Here is a 19,866-nt window from a genome sequence, read left to right on the forward strand (position 1 = left end):
TCCCAAAACTCCTGTCACTGATTTCTGCAGAAGCAAAGAGAACCTGTCAGTTGTTTTTCAATATTTAAGTTAATTGTAATGTTCTAAAGGGTAACATTATACTGCAGACTAATGTGTTAACTAAAAGTTTTAAGTGCTATATGGGACACTGAGCTGTCTTTGGGCTTTCTTCCACTGTGACTTATCTAAAGAATTTCTTCCCTTAATTGAAACTTAATGCCATTCCTCAAGACTCACTTCTTCTGTAACATCTGCGAGATATCTGCCAAATAATAATGGCCAGACACAAAAGAGAATATTTATATTTTTAAATGTATATATTTGGTTGTATCCTTCTCCTCCATCCTTCATAAGTTGCTTGTCATCTTAGATCATAAACTCTTCAAGGCAAGGACTGTGTCCTCCTTTCACATTGTAACTGCTATCAGAATACAAATTAATACATTATAAACAATACTAGCAATTAATATTAATATTACTAATAAGACAAGTATGCTGCACAGACACTGAAATAACAACAAATGTATTGATTTCAGTCTCAATGGGTCACAGTTGACATATTATTATGTACTAGTCTAATACAACACAGTAACAAATGTTCACCGAGAAGGGCAATGCATGCAATGCTCTCCAACATCTACCTCAGAATCTACGTGGAGAGATGGTGAGAGACCAAAGGCTCCTCTACCAACAACACACAGATGACACTCAGCTGTTAAGTCCATATTCCACAGACACAACCAGTGCTATCACACAATGTCAAAATGCCAGCAAGGGATCAGCTGGATGAAGAACAACTGGCTCAGACTAAACCAGGGCATGACCAAAGTGATGTTACTCACAACAGAGAAACAGTTTAAGAACTGGAGTACTTGTGGCACCTTAGAGACTAACAAATTTATTTGAGCATAAGCTTTCGTGAGCTACAGCTCACTTCATCGGATGCATGCAGTGGAAAATACAGTGGGGAGATTTTATATACACAGAGAACATGAAACAATGGGTGTTACCATACACACTGTAACGAGAGTGATCAAGTAAGGTGAGCTATTACCAGCAGGAGAGAAAAAAACCTTTTGTAATGATAATCAAGGTGGGCCATTTCCAGCAGTTGACAAGAAAGTGTGAGGAACAGTAGGGGGGAAAATAAACATGGGGAAATAGTTTTACTTTGTGAAATGACACATCCACTCCCAGTCTTTATTCAAGCCTAATGTAATGGTGTCCAGTTTGCGAATTAATTACAATTCAGCAGTCTCTCATTGGAGTCTGTTTTTGACGTGTTTTTGTTGAAGAATTGCCACTTTTAGGTCTGTAATTGAGTGACCAGAGAGACTGAAGTGTTCTCTGACTGGTTTTTGAATGTTATAATTCTTGATATAGACTCCCTCCTCAGGCCCTACACTACCAGCAGTCCTAGCTATCTTCGAGACACACAGACTTCCTGAGGAAACTACAATCCATCAAGTTCAGGCTCAAGTTCAGGCTGGTTATTACTTGGCTTTAAAATATTCTCCCACCTCTCTGTGAAATCAAACCGTGGACAGAGCTTTCAGACTTGGGTGATTAATGTAGGATATATATTTCCACACTTGGGAATTCTAAATTTGGTGCCGAATTTCAAAAAATAGGCCAACAGCCTTCATTTTGAACATCTACAAAGTTTGGGCTGAATTCTGTGCTCAGGTATGAGAACGGGGCTTTAGTTGGAATCAGCGGGAGCCCCACTTGAGGCAGAATATGGCCATTTGGCTGCTCTGTTCTCCTCATTAATAAAACAAACACAGCTTTGGGGCAACTACACCGTATTCCCCCTTCCCTCTGTGGTCCACCGGGGGGCACACAGTTAGATTTCCAGGTCCCAGAACATACCTCTCTTGGGCAGAGAGTTGTGCCTCTCTCTCTCTCATGACTGAGAGTTTTCAAGGCTGAAGAGTTTCCTGCCTTACACTGTGATAGTCCCAGCAAGCCAGACTGCCTAAACAGGCCAGTATCTGCACTTTGTTTTCTCTCCAGATGCTCTGCCCAGTGTATTGCCTGCAGTTACAAGTTACCACATAGCTCTTTCTAAGCAAGCACATATATTCCTAAGGTGAAAGCATTACAGAAAAAACATTAAAACTAGTAAAGAACCTACACACATGCTAAAAAAGATTACCAAAGGTCATCTCAACTCCAACCTCGGGCTCTTCTAGGTGTCAGTCCTGTAAAAACCACAACTGGGTTTTCCCTGTGGTTACAAGTTCATAACGGTCTCAGATTCAGAACCAGAACACCATGAGTAGTTCAATCATTCCCTTATACAGCTTGGGCCTCATGTAACAGATGATCAGCAGAAAATGGCCCACTCCTCAGAATGTAGCTTCAAAAGGCAGGGTATTTGCATAACCAGAGGTGCGGCATTTGCATTCACCTCCCCCTAGATATTCCACATGAAAACCACTTTAACATGTTTTGTTCCAAAGTCCATTTTTTTCTGGCATGTTGTTCAATGTAGTCCATGGAACTCCCAGACCTAATATCTATCACATCTCCAACCTGGAGACACTGCATACAATTCAGCTTAATACAATAAAGTTTTAAAAGGATATTGCAGAAATTGCCAGAACATAGACATTTGGCTGCTATTTTCCCCTCATTAAGACGACAAACAGAATCTTAAAAAAATTCAGCTATTCTCTTCAGGCACTAAAGAAATTGCAAGTTCCTTTTTTGTGCTATATATAGCGCTTAATAAAATGTATCAGTGACATGAAACTAACATCAAGTAGAAGTGCAAGGGTGGTATTATCACTGTATATGGCATTAATGACACCATTAGATTCATAGATTCATAGATTCATAGATATTTAGGTCAGAAGGGACCATTATGATCATCTAGTCTGACCTCCTGCACAATGCAGGCCACAGAATTTCACCCATTAATGGAATACTGTGTCCTGCTCTGTTGTCCACACTTCAAAAAGGCTATTGAAAAATTGGACAAGATTCAGAATAGAGCAATGAGAATGATTTGGGATTTGTAAAACATGCCTTATATTGAGAGACTTACAAGCTCAATCTATTTAGGTTCTATCCAAGAGAAGATTAAGAGGCGCCTTGATCACAGTTTACAAGTACCTACATAAGGAGGAGATTTCGGATAGTAAAAGGTCTTTAATTTAGCAGACAAAGGCTAATGACATCCAATGGCTGGAAGGTGAAGCTACATAAATTCAGACTAGAAATAAGATGTACATTTTTAACAGTCAGGGTGATTAGCCATTCGAACAACTCATCTAGGAACATGGTGAATTCTCCATCATTGGAAAATCTATAATCAAGTCTGGATATCTTTCTTGAAGATATGCTCTAGCTCAACCATAAATTATGGACTTTATGCACAAATTATTGGTGTGGTTCTGTGGCCAGTGTTATGCAGGAGGTCAGACTAAATTATTGTTATGGTCCCTTCTGTTCTTACAGCCTACAAATTAGCTTCAGTTAAAATGTTGTGTCATTCAGCATTGATATAAACTTCAATACTAAAAAGCTCAAACTGAGGAAGTTTGACCCATATCTCAGGAATCTGATAACATCACAAATCACTGAAGCTTCACATTGTAGCTACCAAGATGTAATCAATTCCCCCAGATACGCAGGCAGCCTTATACGGTAGCTCACTGTTACCTGTATAGCATCCCATCTGAATATCTATGAAGAATGAGGGAGAAGGAAATGCTATTCACCCTGTGCAGTAACTGTAGGTCTTTGAGATGTGACCCCCTTGTGGGTGTTCTACTTCAGATGCACATGCACCTCTCAGGCCCTTAACTGGAGATTTCTAGCTAGCAGTGTCCATTCGGCCCGCACATGCACCCTCTGCCTCCTCGTGGCAGATACCAAGGCTGTATAGGGATGCACAGATGAACCACTCTCGAGTTCCTTCTCTACTCGGTCATCCCCTAGGGAACAACCAAAGCAGAGAGGAAGGAGGGCAGGTAGTTGAGCCCCAATAGGGGCACATATCTTGAAGAACTATAGTAACTGCACGAGGGAGTAACATTTCCTTCTTCTTCAAGTAGTGTCCCTATGGGTGCTCCACTTCAGGTGACATCTGAGCAGTATCCCTAGAAGGAGGAGGGAGCTTTGGAATAGGGTCCAGAACTGAAGACAATACTGCACAGTCAAGTTCCACATCAGACCTGACAACATGGAGTAGGGTGTATTGCTTTGAAGACGTATGGACTGAAGTCCATGTAGCAACTCCACGTACCTGAGATATTGCAACATTCTTCAAAAATGCAGTAGATGTTGCCTGGGATCTAGTTGAATCTGCTCTCACCCACCGCAAGACTGAGCACCTGCAGACTCGTAACAGGTAGAGATACAACCAGATATCCATTTTGAAAACCTTTGAGCAGAAATAGGAGCCCCCTTAGATCTATCTGCGAAGGATACAGAGAGTCTAGGCAATCTCCTAAAATGCTTGGGTCTATCTGGATAGAAGGTTAATGCCCTCCTAATGTCCAAGGTATGGAAATAGGATTCCTGCTGAGAACTACAAGGCGTCAGAAAAAATACTGGTATATGGATAGACTGAAAATCCGATGTAACCTTCTGGAGGAACTTAGGATGCAGACATAGAGAGACCTTATCATTAAATAAATGGTAAAGGGGGATCTGCCATCAAGGGTCCAGTCTCCCAAACCTATGGGCCAATGTGATGGCAACTAAGAAGGCCATCTTCATGGATGAATGAAGTATGGAGCAGGTCATGCTGGATTCGAATGAAGGTTTTGTGAGGTGGTTGAGAACCAGGTTGAGACCCCAAGACTGCATGGAGTGTCTAATGTGTGAGAAGAGATTATGTAGACCTTTAATAAACCTGGACCATACTAGGTGAGCAAAAAGGGAGAATCTCTCAACCAGGGAATGACAGGTTGATATGGCTGACAGGTGTACCTTGACTGAACTGACGGATAACTCGGATGTCTTTAGACTCAGCAGGTAATCTAGGATGAGGGAAAGAGGAACTGATTCTAGCCGGAGCTAACAATGACTACACCAATGGACAAATATCTTCTGTTTCTGCAAGTAAGTAGTGTACTTTCTACTGTTTAATAACACCTGCTGTACCTCAATAGAACAGGAAACCTCTGTTGCTGAGAATCACCCAGCAGTCATGCCCTGAGGCATAGAACTGCCTGGTTGGGGTGAAACATGCAACCCACATCCTGATACAGGAGATGAGGAACAGTCAGGAGGCTGATCGGCAATTGGACACAGTTGAATCAGATAAGGGTACGAAGCTTGTCTCGGTCAGGTAGGTACAATGAAGCCTTGTTCTGCCTGATCTTGTTCATCACCTTTAGAACTAGGGGTGTTGGGGGAAAGGCACAGAATAGATAGGAGGAAGGCATCCCTCAGGAAGCAGTGACCTAAAGCACCCTGCTTTGAACAGAAGAGAGGATACTTCCAGTTCTCAGAGGTGGCAAAAAGACTGATCTCTGACAGTCCCCATCTCTGGAACATGCTGTGGAGAACCTGAGAATCCAGCTCCCATTCATTGTCCCCACAGAAGTGCATGCTGAAGGCAATGGCTGTGGCATTCTGGCTGTCTGGAAGGTAGACTGCTGAAATCTGGATATGATGGTTATGTGCCAATTCCACAGCTTTATCGCTTCAGTGCACAAGGAGGGGGATCTTGCTCATCCCTGCTTGTTGTAAAACAGGAAAAACATGTTTCACCTCATAACCCTGATTGTTTTGCCTCTGATGAAGGGCAGAAAACAGAGGCAAGTGTTCATGACTGCCCTGAGCTCCAGCAGGTTGATGTGGAAACTGGTTTCATGGACTGTCCATCTGCCCTGAACCGTGCGGGTGTCAAGGTGGGCCCCCCATCCTAACACGAATGAGTCGGTCATTAGGGTAAATGATGGGGTTTGGAGATAGAAAGGGATAGATGTGGGGTTGCTCCTTTCACCAGTTTAGAGAGTTCTTTACATGCAAGGAGATCGTCACACACTTGTCAAAGGTGTCCCTGGTTGGAGAACAGGCAGTTCGTAGACAACTCTGGAAGCAGCGGAGGTTTAGCCTTGCATTATTGTTACAAAGGTGTAAGCTGCCATGTGGCCAAAAGTTGGAGACACTGTGGCCCATCTGGAATTGCCCCTACCAGTCCTGACAAGGTCACAAATCTGTCTAAAGGGAGGTACGCTCTGGATGTCACCGAGTCCAAGCACAGCCCTGTAAACTGTGCCAGTGCTATTGTGGTTTCCTTTACATTCAGCTGTAGCTCCAACTCTTGAGACAGAACAAGGGCTTTCTGTGTGGACGATAACACTGTCTCAGAAGAGCAGTCCTGCCGAAGGTAAGCCACCACTACAGCTAGAACCTTTGAAAACACCCACGGGACCCAGGACAGACTGAAGGGGAGCGCTCGGTACTGGAAATTATCTTGACCTATGCTAAATCATAGGTATTACCTGTAAGATGCGTGTATACCTATATGGAAGTAGATGTCTTGTAGGATGATGGATGAAAACCAATCCTCACTCCTCAAGTGAAGGAATTATAGTTGCTAGAGTCACTATCCTGAACTTTTGAGGCTTCATGAACTTGTTCAGCTGTCTTAGGTCTAAGTTCAGCCTCCAAACTCTGTCCTCTTTTGGTACTAGGAAGCATTCTGAGTAGAACCCCATGCCCTGTAACGGGGAGGGACCAGTTCTACTGCTCCTAGTCAGAGGAGAGTCTACCTTTTGCCTTAGTAGAAGTTTGTGGGGGGGGGGGGTCCCTGAAGAGGGACGGGGAAGGGAAGAAGTGACAAAAATTGCATAATGTAGCCCAATGTTATGACATCCAAGACCCACTGGTCTGTGGTGATCCACTCCTAAGCCTGGTGGAAGTGAATAAGGCAGTCCCCAGAGGGTGGGAGATGAGCTAAAGGAAGTAACTATAAATTCAGAGGAGTGGGAGGATTCGAACCCTCGACCAACCCATCAAAACTACAGTTTAGAGGACACCTAGTGATTGCAGGGGGGCAGATAGGCAGTCCTCTTCCTCTGGAACTTACTGACTTACTTACGTCTTTTTCTGTGCAAGAGAGGCAATGGCAGAAGCCTGGTGAACCAGGCACACACCAGCAGGAGTTGACACGTCTCCCTGGGGAAAACAGAGGGTAAAACAGCCCTCTCACTTAAAACTAACTATACTAAATGCTAAACAGTAACCTACAACTATAAACGAACTAACTTTGTAGAGAAGAGAAAAGGCTGAGCTCACGCTAAGCGGAAACACTAGTGTTCCATCTCAGGCCAAGGCAGTAGAGACGGAACAGAGGGGAGTTCGCTTGTGCACCCTCATATAACCTCAATGCCTGCCGCTAGGAAGCATAGGACATATGCCTGGGCTGAATGGACACTGCTAGCTAGAAATTTCCAATCAAGGGCTCGAGAGGTGCATGAGCACCCATAGGGACACTAGTCAAAGAACAGGAGAATTTATATAGCTTGTTAAAATTTTTCAGGAGAATTTGTATTATTGAGTTTTGAATTAATTTGAAACAGTACATATATTATATGTTTATAGATCTGTTTGATAACATAGAATAACTGTTTGATAACTAGAATGTTTTATAGGGTTTTAACTCTGCCATAGCGATTACTATCTGCTGGGTTGCTGATGTTGATGGTGCTCAGGTTTATACTTTATATAGCTATCAGCTAGGCATTCTCAATGAAGAGCTCACACCTCTGGAATCTGGCTCCAAATTTGGCAATAGTTTACAAACTATTTGTTTAGCCAGGCTTTTGATGTTTTTGCTTTGTTTTTACATGGGGTGCTATTTTATAAACTCAAGATTCCTATGCCATCTCCAGCATGCACCAGCCTGCCATGTATACTGTGTCCCTTTACCATGTGTTTGTGTTTGAACTGGATTGTAAACTCCTTGGGACAGGACCATATCTTATTTGTCTGTAAAATACCCAGTAAATAATGAAAAATAAAGTACAAGAAGTTCCCAAATTCTACATAGTAAAATGATCTTCCTTTACATTAATATTAACAGTTAATTTCTTTTCTGATAAAACTGCCAGTCAGGCAGTTTCAATTAGAATCATCATTTAAACTTAAAGAATAAAAATAAAGTATTTTAAGCAACTCACCAGCACATGAAGCCATTAAAACTAATGACACCAGAGGTGGTCAGCACACACTTCAAATTCCACAGATTATTTGCAAATAGAAAAAAATGAAGACAATTCAGATGGGTTACTGCTGCAGTTGAAGCACACTGCTTTCAAATTTCTTTGAAATTTGGAAATATGTGAAAGGGAAGAGCTAGAAATACCTCAACATATCCCTTGAGCATGGTTCATAGCCCCCAACATGCTGTCTTGGTTTTATAAATTAGAAATCCTGTCATCTCATCATAGAGACCAAGAAAATTGTGGCAAACTTTATCTGTTAAGTGAACCTTAATAACCCTAACTTTAACTTCAAGAAAATTACACTTGGAAACATTTCACAGTCTTGCAGGTTGCAGAAGATACAAAATGCATTATTTTTCCCCCTTTCTCAAAGAGTTATTAACCCTCCCTACTGAGTCTCAGAGACCTCAAGCAATTGTAGTTTACTGAAAATCACATCCAGTTATAATGATCATGTTTCCATTTATTTTGGCAAAATATTTTCAGCAGCATTTAGGTCACAAAACAAACTTATGGGATTTACAACTTTAACAGTTAATTGGCAGTAGCTTTAATTCTAAAAAATGTGACTGTTATAACTACAGTAAAAAATGTAACTGTTATGACTACAGAGCAGGCATTGGGCTCTTATAAAATAATTCACAAAGGCTCATTTCTGATTAAACCTTTATTACAACATCCAACTACCCTATACACTTGAAAGGGAAAACAATAGATATTGGGTTTAACAGTAAGAAGCTGCCCCCTTGACCTGTTTGCTGCCAGGATTTGTCTTGAATATTGCAGTTTGAACCTTGGCATACCATGACAGTTTCAGAGTGCAAACAGCTCTGATGCAAGACCAGTCATAATTGTGTCTTAATGGTTTCAGCATTGCAAACTCACATGATCTTATCACCAGTTTCACAATATTTGGTGGTTTTTTTAAAAGCTCCAGCTCCTGGAGTCATGCAAATATGAGAGAATCTCAGTTTTCATGTAAAAAAATGTTTCTAGCCCTCATGATTCAGAAGAAAAGCTTGAAAATATGACAAGTGTACCCTAAAAGTTCAAACACCATAAGGCAAATAAAAAGAACCCAATGTGTTATCTATATTACTGTATTTTTAAAGTCTCAATCTTAGTATTTTTGGGGTGGCTGATTCATTTATTCTTTAACATTTGGGGGTTGGCCATACTGTAGTTCTAACCCGTGCCAACAAACGCTGAGCTCAACAGTGTACCATGCCACAGACCTGAGTTCAAGAACCACATGAGGAACCTAAGCAGCAGCATGCAAGGATCCTGAATGTGAAACTGAGCTTGGTCCATCAGAGGCTATGCAGAGTAGGAATGGTCGAGGGTCAGTACCTTTCACCACACTTAAGCAACTCACATGCTGCATCTAGGCCTTCTGATGCCTATGACATGAGTACCTTTCTGAGGAGGAATCATACAGAGAAAAAATAGGGTTTTTTACCAAAATATTTGCAGATTTTACTGTAATCAAGGAAGTTCAGCACAGATGTACATACATGCAGCTCCTCTGAAATACAGTTTTAAATGTGTTTCTTTTACCCAATACAAAGTAAATGTGACATTCCCTGATCAGAACTACCTTTCTCTCCCTGTCCATTCAAAACCAAAACTCTGTCCATCTCTCCCCATCGGTAACTCCCCTTAACCTTCTTTACCTGTGTACTTTATTAACAAGATCAGAAACAGAGATGGGCTACAGCCAGGTTGCAAGTCCTGTGCTTTGCTCTGTAAGTACAACAACATGGCAATTTTATACCCAATTCTACTCGAGACAAAGAGCACCAAAACTATTTGTCAAAAATACGTAATTCTACATGTTTATTTTCTTGGGTTAAAAACTGTGGGGTTCTTGGGTTAAAAACTTCCTCAAGGAAGTTCTTATGCAACTAAATCAGTGGTTCTCAACCTGCGGCAGCCTGGCCTAGTAGCCAGAGTCAAATAGGGCCACCCGTCTGCGTGGGGCAGTGTCACCTAGTGGCTGGAGTCAATGGGGCTACCCATTTGTGCAGGGCAGCGTGGCCTAGTGGCCAGAGTCAATAGTGCAGCCCTGCTATGCCAGGCAAGGCGGTAGGGTCTAGGTACTGAAGTGAATAGGACTGCCCTTCTAAGCAGAGCAGTATGGCCTGGTGGTCAGGCAGGATGTGGGCTGCCACCAAGGGGTGGGTTGGAAGCTGGGAGACCCGGGTCCTCCCTACTCCACCAGGTTCCAGCCTAGAGCCCTATCAGTGGCAAGTGTACCCCTTGCTGGGTCACTGGGGATCCATCCAAAACACACTGGGCCAAACCCCAGTTCCACAATCAGATCAATATCTAGCTTCCTGGGCTACTTCCTACTGTCTTCCTGTGTTGTAGACCACAGGTCCTTTGGATCTCTGGGGTAGCTGACCAGCAAAGCTCCCAATGACCCCTTCCCTTGTGGGCCTCCACGGGCAGCCAGGTATTTGCCTGAGTCTCGGCGTGCCTGGCCTCCATGGTCTGGGGCTCTGGAGTAATTCCCATTTACTTCAGTGGAGTCACTCCAGATTTACACCAGTTTAACTAAGAGCAGAATTTTGACTCCTAATGTTTTCCTCCAGAGTTGCAAACTCCAAATGCAACTGCTATTTCCTGGCCATACCTAGGACTAACAATTCGACCAAACAAAAGAAAATGGCCCCTTTTTTATGCCTGTTCATAATCCAACATAAAGAATAAAAATCACAAAACAAAGAACATTTGAGAAAATGATATTAAGATAAAACAGCATCTCTAATAATAATACCACCTAGCTTGCATTTAGTGCTTTTCATCAGTAGATCTCAAAGCGCTTTACAAAGGAACCTCTCCTTTGGGGTAAACGTATGAAAGCAGTATACCCCTGTGACATGCTTTGTGACAGCCGGTGCCAGTGCTTGGGGTTGGGCGGTGGGGGGGGGAGGGGGGAGAGGAGAATAGGGAGCAGCTTCTATGGGGCTACTACATCTACTCCCACACAGGGGACGGGCAGGCATGGGCAGGTAACAGACCAAGACTTGGCTCTCCCTTCCCAACACTCTGGCTAGAACAGCTGCAGTGGTGAAGGAGGATGTAATCTGCTACTGGTATAAGCCAGTAGCAACCCCTAGGGCCGGGGGGGGAGCCTGGAGAGACCTGTGATTCTCAAAGTCTAGGGGCAGGGCAGCTATGCACTTTTCCTTTACTTAAAGCAGATTATAAATTTACAATCTAGCTCTTAGCAAATGCTCTTTTGTAACCTTGTCAAAGTGGTCACTGCACGAACATATTGCATGGGATTATCAAATTGCAGTAAAAGATAGCAATTCCACAAAACTATTCTAAAGAATATTTCTGTTTGAATTTCATGGTTGCAGGGCTGAGGTAAATATCCCCAACTCAAGTTTTCTGTAACCTTGATCTATGGAATCACAGATCTACTGCACTCAAGAGTATAATATAAATACATTTCCCTGCAAATAATAATATTCCATTAAATGCACAAAAATTAGATCTATAAATATACATTACAATATATTAAAAGGGTGTCAACTTTGAGTTAGGAAGTCAAAAGCAAAGAAGAAATTCATATATCCTGACCATACCAGTACCGTGGAACACAGCCCACACGTGTGCAAAAGGACTTACTCTCTTTAAACAAGGGAGTGGCATTTCTAAATTTAAAAACACATAATTAAAATAAAACAAATGCTCCACTTATATTCAAGTTGTTTAATTTTTACTAAATGGTCGGTAAGCATCAATGGAGACTATTTAGGCTTGTTGCTATAAATATTTGATGATGAAATAGTTTTCTTCTTCATGGTTACATACCACAGATGACTTCACTGAATACAGGGGTTCACTTTATTTCAGATCACAACGTTACAGTGGTCATATTTCATCACATGGGGAACAGAAACTAAAAACAATGTATTCCAAAAATTTATTCTCTAAAATAATTTTATTGCCATATAATCAACACATTCAGTGTTGTACGTGTCTCCATGATTATGTAGTTATAACTCGTTGTGCTAGACATCAGTAGATGTTTGGTCCTTAACTATGAATAAGGATGCTGAGTTATATATTTTGAACACTAAAGTACAAATGTAATGCATATTTCTCCTCAGAAACAAATGACTGTGAATTCATAGTACAAAGACCTCTAGGTATATATAAATGCTTTGAAATTAGCCTTCAATCCACACAAAGCGGCTATACTGGATATGGATTGAGAGGATCCATTATTAAAAGAGGGATCAAAACAGGCTGCAATTATGCCCAGTTAATCCCCTCAAAACAGTGAGGCATTTCTTCTCCATAGTAATTATTTGTACAGGGGTGAAAATAACCACCATATAGAACAAATTAAATCTTTACCTTCAGACGCTACCACAGTGGTTCTGCAGATTTCATCATGTTCATTCAGTAAAAGGCAAAAGAGACACACAACAACAGGCTTTTTTACCTCTCAGATAATCAAAACAAAACGGTGATACAGTGCCTAAAAAGGTTACATCTTTATTTGGTTTATTTTGACATATGTTGTGTTTCTTTATATCACTGTATATATTTTAAGTGTGTTTGAAGCCGATGTGATGTAAAATATCTCTATATTAAAAGGGTAAGTAATACATCTTGTGTCCTTAGAATTTCTATAGGTTGTACCTGAATGCACATGCAAATGCACATCAAATGACCACTGCAGTACACACACTGCTTGTTGAGGCTTTTTTAAATACAGCTGTCACACCTTTAAATGTCACGCTGGGATTTAGTTAACTAAGGTGGAAGGTTCTTAAAATGTATTATGTTGAAATTTCTCAAATACAAGACTGAAAAGGGAAAAATATGTCAACTTTTATTTATTTCCTATATAAATATAGGCAATTTAGTTCTTCCCCAAAATACAGGCAGATTAGGTGAGTTAGATAGTAGTCAATTCATTTTGCATAAGAATAGCTCATTAAAAAAGAGCCCCCCATTTGTATTATGCTCCGATTGGACAGTGCACAAAATGAATTTACAGTGTCACTCAGAGATGTAGCAGGACTAATGAGGGAGGGAGATATTGGTGGTGTGGGTAAATCTACAGTATATTCATTCTTTCAGCTGGTAAAGCTCATGAAACAGAGGTGTCCCTCATTATGTATGTGTCTCAGGAGCTTTCTTTAATATTTTAATAAATAACAACATCAGCCCAACAAGAAATTAATGAATAGTATCATTAATAATGAGCTAGAGTCTTGTAGTGATAGGACAGATATTAAATTGAACCACTGTGGTGCTGTCTCTAGAGACTTGGGATTTTTCCAGCGGCAAACAAGGCCACTGAATGAAGCAGCCATCGCTCTGCGCCAACAGCTTTTACAACAGGTTGGGAGTAATAAAAGAGGATTTTCTGCACGATAAAGTTAAGCCTTAGAAAATCTGCTGGTGTAGATCGGTGTGAAAAGTACTGCCAAACATGATCCTTAATTAAACTTTAATTAAGATAAAGCTTTTTTTTTTAATGGGGAAGTAGCAGCAGAAAGGGTGTCAGCTATTTTCCTACCAATTTTTACCCTAAAATAATTCTATATTGAACCACAGAAAACTGTGTTCAAATAAAGTTAAATCCACAAAAGCCAGGAAATTCAGTTTAGGCTAAAACTCCATCCTTAACTCACCCTATTGTGTCTAGGTATCTTAGAACTTCTGATATGTGAAATCAGCCCTAATTAGGAGCCTCTGAAACAATGGAGATAAGCCTGCAACTTTTTGATCAGCTAAGCCTCCATTTTCTTACTTTTGGGAGTTTAAATCGGACCCTCAGTATATTTCCATGCATTTTTCCTGAGGTTTAGGGGTTTTGTTTAAAAAAAATGGCATCAAATACTCTACATCATATTTGTATTTGAGAAACTAACTGTTCATTCAGCAAAACAAATTATAGCACAACTTTAGAGCCCAATTCTAAAAGCCCTTAGTCATGTGAGTACCTTTACTCATCTCAGGAGTAAATGGGACTGTTCATGTGAGTAAAGACTGCTAAGACTTATAAGGGATTGCAGGATCAGGCCTTAATTCTGTATAGCATCTTTCATACAAACTGCATCCCAAATGCTTTCAATAACCAACTAATGAATAGAAAAATAAATAAAAATATTTTAAAACATCCCAAGGCCAGATTCTCAGCTGCATCAGAGCTCTGTTCAGTGTAGTTAATGGCGGGGGGAGGGGAGGATGTGAAGGCTTTCTATTCTCAGAGTTGTTATAAATTATGCCCAGCTGCACTGGCCCACCTGGCCAAAAACCAAACACCCTTGCCCTGCCCCTTCTCCAAAGCCCCACCCCGCTCACTCCATCCTCCCTCCCTCCATCGCTTGTTCTCCCCCACCCTCACTCACTCATTTTCACCAGGCTGGGGAGGGTCCCTTTTCAACCAGGTGCTCCAGTTGAAAACCGGACACCTGGCAACCCTAAGTGGGGCACAGGACCGGCTATGCCTGTACTAAGGAAATCCATGTGTTGCTGGATAAACAAATTTTGAGGCTGCTTTGCACTACCCCAGGTATAAAAAAATCTTATCCGAGCCAAGATTTTAGGTCATCAATCATATTAGCTCCAAATACAATAGAGTAGAATACCCATTCTTCATAAGACACATTAAAATCATATCTTTTCTATCAGTACCTCCATCTCTGGTCACTTTTCAAAAAGTATAGGGGATCACCTGAGTTCTTAAGTGGAGCTCCACTTTACAGAACAGTGACATAAATGCGCATGCATTATATTAATTCACTAAATTCTCCCCACCCTTTTAAATGGATTTGTCTTGGTTGACATGGTTGTTTTAAATATTAATTTACCACATCTCTAATTTAGCACTTCTTTATTTCTCTATGTGGCATGTTTTTAAATGGTTTTTTTTTATTAATAATACAATGCCGAAAAACTGCAACATGGGAAATGGAAGTTTGGGGGATTGTAGTAGAGAGTTCATGCCACTAGGTAATATACTTCCTTGCAAGCATGAACAATGGTTCATCATGGCAGCAACAAGCGATCTGAAATTAAATCAAATGTTATTATTTATGACATGTTCTGCCAAATATTTTAGGTGCCTCAATTACTCATGGACCCCAATAAAAACAACAGGTGCAACTGAGAGCAGAATTTGACTCCCAATATACAACTTCATAGATCCCTTTAATCTACGTACAGTGTTTTGTGGTAAGTGGAGTCAGAGTTGGATCCTGACAAATGCCTTGTTTTTAGATGAACTTGAACTCTACTTTGAATGGACTTGATCTCTGTGTCTAGTTCCCATTGACATTACCAAGAGATAAGCAATTGACACAAGAGTAGACTAGAATCACATAGATTGTGGAAAAAAAGCAGAAGATGGTCCTAAATTTCCAACTATAGCATAGAAAAACTCCCAAACCATCATTTTATTTTGATCAGTTAGCTGATCACCAGTACTTTGAGTATTTACCTCTTTTATTACCATTTACATAAAACTTTTCTTCTGTGAACCACACATGTTTACAAGCAATTAATCCATACAATTAAGCCTCACAAAAACCATCTGAGGTAGTTATTACTTTATATCAGTCTTCCCAAAGTATAAGCATAAGCAGGGTAAATAACGTGTGCAAAGCAGAGTAGATCAGAGGCAGAGACAAGAACAGAACCCAGACATCCTGATTACCATTTCCATGCTCCAACCTCTAGGATACACTATCTTCCATTTGTGAATATGTTTTTTATTCCAAATGATGAATGGAAAGTGTCTACAAAGCCTTTTGGATTGCACATTTGAGGAACTGGTATCCTTTGTGAGATCTTTGGCAGAGCTTTTCCTAAGTAGGTGAATATAAGTTTGGCTGACACAGCACTAACATTTCTGCAATTCAGATTTTTAGTCCAGGCATGTTTGTGTTAAATCAAAGATTGATTAGGATAGTTAGAATAATATAAATCTTGTATTTCCAAAGGGGAAAAAAGGAATGCTTTCTTGTAGAAAAGCTAATATTTACCAGGAGATTTGAAATGCTGGTGCATTATGTAGTGATTGCATTAATAATTTTTGAGGTGTATTATTAATTAGGATATAATGAAATAGCTGGGTGGCCTTTCTATTTGACACACAGGAGTTAAAATTCCAGAGCTGTTTATTTCTGTTCCACAAGCAGGATCTAGATTGTCAGAATTTGGGGCTTGACAGAGAGGATGGGGATCAAAACTCTTTTAAATGCCTAAGGTCCCAATACAAAATGCAGATATTTATTAATGGTTGTAAAATTCCTACCCTCATCATTGCTCAGGGCCTGATTCTTAGGATTACACTAATATCACCTTATTTAGTTCAGTGCAGGTGTTCACTCATATTGGTGTGAGATCAGAATCCCTCACTGATGAAGAAAGACATTAAGTATTTCTCCATGTCTGTGCTGCAGGACATTCTTGAGCATGACAGAAAATCTCTGATACCTGGTGAAAATCTCATACTAAATCTAGAGGATACCTGGACTTGGATCCACAAAGGGATTTAGGTGTTGCAATGCCTAACTCGTAGGCGCCTCAAAAAAAATCACTGGAATCCACAAACCAAGAGTTAGGTGCCTAGGCTCCCTATACAATGCATGGGGAGAGACAGGCACCTGGAAAAGGGATCCACAAAAGCCAGTACCCTAGGCAGGGAGCCACCTGATCCAGCCAATAGCAGATGCCAACGAGAGGGATATGTTCTAAGCTCTGACCCTCTCACTGAGTTAGGGCCACTCACCTGAGATGTGGGAGACCCTGGTTCGAATTCCCCTCTGCCTGATGAGGAGCATTTGAACAGGGTTTCCCCACCACTTAGAAAACAACCCTCATTCCTCCCACTCCTGGGCCACTTTGTGTGAAGTTGGATATGCTCTGCGCATGACACCACATCGAACCCTGCAGGCAAAGATAGTTATTGCCCCTCCTATCTCCACCTGCTCTGAGGGCTGCACTGGGGCTTACATGTGAGATAGGGGCCTGGACACCTGCCTGATGCAGCAGTCCAAAGTCCAGAGGTAGAAATTTAGGCCCCGAGAGAACTCTACAGCAGAAATTTAGGCATCAAGTGAATTTAGGCACTGACAGGAATATGTGGCAGAGGAGCAGGGAGCTTGTGTATCCTCTGTGGTACCAAAAACTGGCATTTAGATGCCTAAATCTATGGTGTAGGCACCTAAGTCCCTTTGTGGTTCCAGACCCTGGGTCCCAAACATGGGCTGTACACTTACCACTTTGTGAGGGTCCAATGGTGCAAGGTTCCTTTAGGCTGCTCTCACCTGTACTTGGAAACCAGCCTGGCTCAGAGAGGACTCAGAAGTAATGGAGCACCATTATGTACCCTCCCTTCCTTGGCTATGCCAGATTCTCTTCCGCTGCATCTAACGTTTTGTGCCCTTTTGTCCAATCCGAAAAAACTGCTGACCCCAACAAAAAGACTGATCAAAGCATTGGACACTTGCTTTTATTTACATTTTAAATGGTAAAGGAAGCACAATATTTTAAAAACAACTGCACAGTGCTCTATGTTCATGTCTATAAATTATCTGCCTCTTTATTTTTCCAGTATACCATCCCATTGTGAGAAAACTGTTCAATTTTAGACTTTTACGTGTGATATTTTAAGGTTCCCTCCTCAGTGATTACATTTAGTAACTCCCTTTCGCTGTCTCAAAGCACAGGCAATTTTTCCATAATAAAAACTGGATTAACATGTATCAGGAAGAGGCACCACCAGCTGTCACTTTGAAATCAGACTACTCTATCCTATGTTTGAGATAATGGATAAACCAATAAATGGCAAGCAGTTTTCTTGTATTTATCTAGTAAGTGGCTAATACAGGCTAGCATCTTCTATAATAAAGTGATATAAAAAGAAAGAGAAACAGGCTAAAGCTCTATTAGAATGAGATATGAACTCAGCAATATTGGCACATGAAAATACAGCATGGCAAATTGTATTATCCCATTTATTTTTCACCTGTTGCTGCCGTCTGGTTTGATTAGATCCAGAATTATATTTCATTTTCATGCACAACTCCCAAAGGTAGACAAGGATGATTTTTAATTGGATCACATTTAAGGTTTTCTGAAACCCACTGCACTTCCATCTCATCAAAGCCACTGATTTTTAAACTCTTACTTTTAATGTTCGTAAACTAATTGAGTCTACATTAAAATGGTGGTTTGCTAGTCAAAATACCGCACTACCCTACAAACAATAGGTAGTGCTCACATAAGAGTTACTGGATATATTATTTCATTTGTAGAACATTAATGAACATTTTCTAACCACTATTTTTCTGCTTCACAAGATCTGATTCATTACCACAGTTTTCTGTTTTTACACCAGTGTAAAAATCAATGGGGTTACACTGGTGCAGAAATACAATGGTGTAGCATGGTTCTCATGGTGTGTGAACTGAGGGTATGTCTACACACCAATCAGGAGGTGTATATCTGAGCATTCCTGAGCAAGTTTTGAGCTAGATAGCTCACTACAAAGAGCAATGAAGCCGCAGCAGCACAAGCTAGTGACTTGAATTCAAGTCTGCCTGGGACTCTGTGCCACCACCCATGCTGCCGCAGTTTCACTGCTAATTTTAGCATGCCAGCTAGATCCAAGCTAGCCCTGGCATGCTGCAATAACACCTCCCAGTTGCTATGTAGCCATACTGTCAAAGCTAGCTTTGACAGTAACACAATTTTGGAATCACACCAGATGTCTGGTTTTATTTTATTTTTAATACTGTTAGAAAAAAACATACTTCAAAAATATATAGTTAAAACATTTATAAAATGAACTTTACGGTTAAAATTCAAACATAAATAAATTAAAGAGCACACAAACACAATTAATATTCCTGTTAATCTGGTCACCTGTTAATCATTTCATTACTTTGATCCAACATGTCTAAATTCAGAAGTTATAAAGTTCAGACAATAGCCAGAAACATTGACCGCTGATGGAGAATAATGAAAAGGACAACAGGGATGTTCTGATGCCATACCACTTTTTCATTCTGCTCTTGAAACCAAACTTCTTAACAGGTGTAAAAGAATAATAAAGGTTTTTGAGTCCTGCTACAACCTACAAACTAGCTCAACACCAATCATAAACATCTTTGAACACAAGAGAATTGCACTCAAGTTGTCAAGGCCCCTGAGCAGTGCATTATCACGTTGGACATTGCATGGCTCAAGGAATACTGTTCCCAAAGAGCTAGATCCTGACTGACAATTAGAGCTGTGCTGGGGGTGTGGAATGAGGATGCCCTTTTACCAGCATTCCTCACTCCCCAATTCAATCATGCAGGGGGTCAGGCAAAATTGTCATCCCCAGCTCATCACGAACATTTAGCTGAGCTCTTCCTTTCATTCTGTGGATTCTTTTCCTCACTTTATAGTTTTCTTCCCACAGCCCCCACTTTCTGATGCCTGCACAACACTGATAAAACAACATCAGATGAAAAAGGCTTTTTTCCCCACCTTATTACAAAAGTGATGGTTAAAAAGCCATTTTTTTCCTGTGTACGTGAAGTATTTCACACAGCTTTATAGAACATCAGTCTAATTTTACAGTAGAATTGCAACATGCTATTTCAGTGCATTATTGTGTGACTCCACAGAAGTTTTAAATGGAAATAAA

This window comes from Lepidochelys kempii, chromosome 11, assembly GCF_965140265.1.
Source record: "Lepidochelys kempii isolate rLepKem1 chromosome 11, rLepKem1.hap2, whole genome shotgun sequence".
Classification (NCBI taxonomy): Eukaryota; Metazoa; Chordata; order Testudines; family Cheloniidae; genus Lepidochelys; species Lepidochelys kempii.